Here is a 5,443-nt window from a genome sequence, read left to right as displayed (position 1 = left end):
GAAACAAAGGGATTATAATAGTTAAAGCAATATGTAAAAGAAGCATCAAATTGGAGGAAACATAGTACTTATTTTTAAGACTTAGTCAATATCTACAGCAATCAATACAGCATGGAATAGTAGATAGACACATAGATCAATGGAACAGAATGTGAAACACAGAAATAAACCCATACAAATGTAACTAGTTGATTTTTAATCGAAGTTTCAAAAGAAACTTTGGACATCAGTGAGAAAACATTATCCACTTAAAGCAAACACTGTACAAAAATTAAAATGATCATAGATAGATCTAAATGCAAAATGTAAAGCTATAAAACTTTTAAAAGAGAACACAAGAAAAAATTTTGAGATCTAGGTGACAGGTTCTCAGACATGTCAGCAAAAGCACTATCCATAAAATAAAATAGCTGATATATTTGGCTTCATAAAAGTTAAAAACTTTTGCTCTGCCTAAGACATTGTGAAGAGAATGAAAAAGCAAGCCACCAACTGGGAGAAAATATTTGCAAGTCACATATCCGACAAATAATACATATCCAAAACATATACAGGACTCTCTAAATAATAAGAACACATGCTAAGTGAAATAAGTCAGAAAAAGTTGAGAACCATATGATTTCACTCATATGTGGGATATAAATCTGAAAGCAACAAACAAACGAGACAAACAAAAACTCACAGTGGTTACCAGAAAAAATCTGGAGAGGGGGTGGTAGATAAAGGTAAAGGGGTTTAAATATATGGTGATAGAAGATTTGACTTTGGGTGGTAAACACACAATGCAATCTACAGATGATGTATTATTGAATTGTATACGTGAAACATATGTAATTTTATTAATCAATAGCATCTCAATACTTTTAATAAAAAAAAAGAAGTAGAAATTTTAAAAAATTGGCAAAAAGAAGACAAAAAGAAGAGAGGCAAATGACAAATACATGAACAAATGTTTAGCATCACTAGTCATTAGGGAAATGCAAATTAAAACTACCAGATACTACTGTATATCTATTAAAATAGCTTAAGAATATTCTTAAGCTATTTACCAAATATTGGTAAAGGTTCAGGGAAACTGGCTTTCTCATACATTGATGAGAATATAAAAATGGCACAGCCACTACGGAAATCAGTCTGAAGTTTAAGAAGATGCACATTTATCATATGACCAAGCAATAACATTTTTTAGCATTTATACTAGGAAGATAAATATTTATCGTCACACAAAACTTTTACACTGTCATAGAAGCTTTATTTATAATCACCAATAACTTGAAATTACCAAAATGCCCTTGAATGTGTGACGCATTAAACTGTTCTGTATCATACAATAGAATAGTATTCAGCAATAAAAGTAATGAACTACATTAATATATGCAACATCTTGAATGATTTTAAGGGAATTATGCTTAGTTGAAAACACCAATCTCAAAAGTTTACATACTATCTGATTCCATTTATATAAAATTCTTGAAATAAAAAAAAATTATGGCGATGAAGGATAAGAGAAAGGGAGGATGGATGTGACTATAAAGGCAGCATGAGAAAATTGCTTTGTGATGACAGAACACTTCTGTATCTTGATTGCAATGATGAGTATATAAATCTATGTGATAAAATATCATAATTGTACATAAATACATAACAAAATTCAAGTATAAAATAGTAAAATCTGAGTAAGTCCTGCAGTCAGGTTTATTGTGCTGTTCTAATCAATGTCTTTGTTTTGGTAATGCACTATAATCATGTTGAGAAAAGCTGGGTGTTGGGTACATGGGATTTCACTGGACTGTTAGCAACTTCTTTGAGTTTATAATTATTTCAGAAACTAAAAAAATTTTAAAGCTCAGCAGTTTTCAAACTATATATATATGTAAAAATCCTACCTAGACACATTATAATCAAACTGCTGATAATCAAAGGTAAAGAAAATAAGTCTCAAAAATGAATGAAAAAAAAATGTTTCAAGTAACTATTTGTGCCAGACACTATATTAAGTGTGTTTACCTGTGTCTTATTATGCTTACAATTACTACTATTTTAGGTATTATAATCTCCATTTTCAGAATGAGAATATCAACTCAGTATACAAATCTGCAAAGTACTAGTAAGGAATTTAAACCCAGGTCTATTGTATTGAAGTCTATTTTATCTGTTGAAGCTACTTTGTTTATACAACCAGACATTTTTAATGCATCTTTCTAATTAATCAAAGACATAGTGTGCAGACCTAGTATAAGTATATCCTTTACTGTTTCAATATAAAGTCAGGGGAATATAATGTGTTACTCCTTTCTAGGTTATTTCATTTCAACTATTAAAATGGAAGAAATTATCATGTCGAAGCTACTTTGCATCAATTAAGGTACTTTAGATTACAAATAACAGTAAATGGCCCAGGCTAATAGAGAAAAAATATAAATTTATTGAAGAGTTAGTGGGGATGCTTAGTGAATTTAAAGTTAAAATAGCCAGGTCTTTCAAAAAAGGGAACTGAAGCAAGTCCAGCAGAAGCTCATAAACTTTAATTTGAGTTGCAGACAAGGAATAACCTCCATAATCTCTATCTCTTCTGTTTTAATTTTCCAAGCTATGAGTACAGATTGGTCCAACATGGATAGATGTTTATCACTAAGTCGATCATGAATACCAATTAGTGAAGTGATGACTTACTTGGCTGGTCTGACTGACTTGTCTACATATTTGGCCAGGAGGTAGAGCCTCTCTTTTCAGGGGAAGAAGGAAAAAGTACTAGGCAAACAAAAGCAAAAGCAACTATAATTCATCTCTCAACTTCTATGAATTTGTGGACACACAGGTATATACACACTTCTTACATATACATATCCATGGGGAAGGATGGAGCACAAAATGAATAGTTTCAAGATAGTCTAATGTGTATACATACAGGTATCCCAAATGCCATAGTGCAGTTTTGAGCTTTAATAATATCAGAAGGGTAAAAGCTACAAGTTATAAAGAACGTCATTTAAAAGTTGAACTACTTTTTAAAGCATTATTTAAATTTTTATTTTTCATTTAGCATATAGGAGAAGGGAAATTAAAATAGTTCAACTTGTACATCTAAAAGTTGAACTATTTTAATTTCCCTTCTCCTGTTTAGTTTTATGAATTATAAATAATACCTTTTCAATTTTCATTTTTTATTTCTGAGCCTCTGATGGAAGATGGTAGTGACAAAAATTAAAATTTATCTTTGAAAATGTACAAAGTTTAACAAGCATAAATGGCATGCAAGTAATTAAACATGCAAATTATGTTTTTCAAAAGTTAGTAGCTTTTACACTTCAAGTTATTAAGCTTAAAACTGCATTATGACTTTTGGAACACCTGTGTATACACACATTTGATTATCTTAGATAGTTGAGTACATGTTCCGTCTTTCCTAGTATGAGTATATAAGAAGTGTTTATGCACCTACAATTCGCACAAGCCCAGAGAAGCCAAGGGGTGGGTTTTAGTTGCTCTTGGTTCCATCAGTGCAGTGCCTTTTCCTCTCAATAAAATGTCTGTCCTCCAGCCAAATAACTGTGTAGCCGAGTATATTAGAAGGAGATATGGGAAAATGTTCATTTAAAGCAAAGGATATAGAAAAACATGTAAAATTGTTAACAAAGACTACTTCAGGGAAATGTGGGGGTTGAGTGCAGGAGAGAAGGGGTATTACAATCTGGACTGGTTAAACCCTATAATGTTTATCCCCCTTTGCATCGAATGTGTTCATGGATGTTATTATGTGGAGGAGGATAAGAAATTTGGATGGAGAACCGGGCAATGTCTGGGCTGGAGAGTGACACTATGAACCAAGGCTACAATAAAGAGACTTGAGAAGACAGAAGTAGAACTTCTACTAGGAAAAGAAATTAGAAATATCCTCTGCCAATTCAATGATCTTCTCCCCTGAATTCCTTTCAAGTTGTTATCAGTCATCTTTTCCACTTCCGACAGTTTTAGGTATGAGAAATCTGCTTCCCATCGTACTAACTTTCTCTTATATTATCCTCTTCTCCACATGGCAATCTTGCAGGTATTTTCAGTGGCCTAACTCCGAGGGGGGTTAGCAGGAGCAGAACAGTCTTTCCACAGGTCTTCTGAGTGTGTAGTAGTCCCAATATTCCTTGAGTTCCTCATGGCTCTATGTAGATATTTTCTCCACAGCTGTGTACCACATTTTACCAGAACCATTGGGAGCAGCTGCAGAGGACCAGGTAAATCTATCCTCGGGTCAGCCCTACCTTGATGCAGTGGTGCTCACAAGAATTGCTGTGCTTTCTTCCAACTATAGAACTGTGCTGGACACCATTGTTTGAAATCTTCATATCAGTGGGTCTGTGTTGCTGTGAGAAAAGCAAATGGAAAAGAGGACCTTTTCAATGAGAAAAGCTGCTTTTCTTATTTTAGTGACAAGTATTTGACCAAGTTTAGACAAATGTTCATTTCCTGCATGAATTAGAAATACAGGACAGCTTTCATGTACCATTCTGTGACTTTTAGAGCATGGAAGATAAGCCTTTCATTTGTTCCATTAACTAAAAAAGACATACCCTCATTCATCTAGTATGAACCTGGCTGTTCAATGTCTTTTCAGCTTTGTCTACGTTTAACTCCTCTGCTGGTCACTTAGGACAAGACACTTTGTGTTGTAACAAGAAGAAAGAATAAAATTGTGAGAATTATGACCCTTCATCAAAGGATATGGGGATCCTCTAAGGAAACGACATATTAAAAGTTGCCAGAAATGATTCATAGGAGAAGGGTAGCCTCTAACTCTCCCCTACCCTTCTCTAGTTACACCTGAAACTAATAAAGAAGCTCCTAATACACAACAACAACAACAACAACAAAAAATTTCCCGGGGGAGGTTCTACCAGTTGTTTCTTTCAAGTGTTTGCAACTCCTTGACAGTCTCCTTCCAAGTATAAAAATCACAAAATGATTTCACTTATATGTAGGACATAAAACAGAAAGCAACAAATGAACAAACAAAACAAACTCACTCGTAGATACAGACAACGCTATGGTGGTTACCAAAGGGGAAGGGGGTGGGGAGGGGATGCAGAAGGGGAAGAGGGGGAAGAAGGGGAAGAGGGTCTGATGACATAAGGAGACTAGACTGGGTGGTGAGCACACAGTGCAGTATACAGATGTTATATTATAGAATTGTATACAGAAACTTATATGATGTTATTAATCAATGTGACCCCAATAACTTCAATTCCATTTAAAAAAACACAACTGTTTAACAACACTAAAAAAAAAATCACAAAATGAAGACCTTATAGTAAGGGAACATGTAGAACCATGACTGGCCTGCACGCCAGCCCTTTGTCAAGGACTGAAGGCCTGTCTCTGCCTCTTAGAAGGGAGGAAGGCCAGGGAATAAACCTAGAGGGAAGGTGACACTTGTAACTTTTGGTTTATT

Source organism: Pteropus alecto, unplaced genomic scaffold (genome assembly GCF_000325575.1).
Source record: "Pteropus alecto unplaced genomic scaffold, ASM32557v1 scaffold20, whole genome shotgun sequence".
NCBI classification, from domain to species: Eukaryota; Metazoa; Chordata; class Mammalia; order Chiroptera; family Pteropodidae; genus Pteropus; species Pteropus alecto.
The sequence above is the reverse complement of the archived record's forward strand: the minus strand, read 5'-3'. Positions refer to the sequence as shown.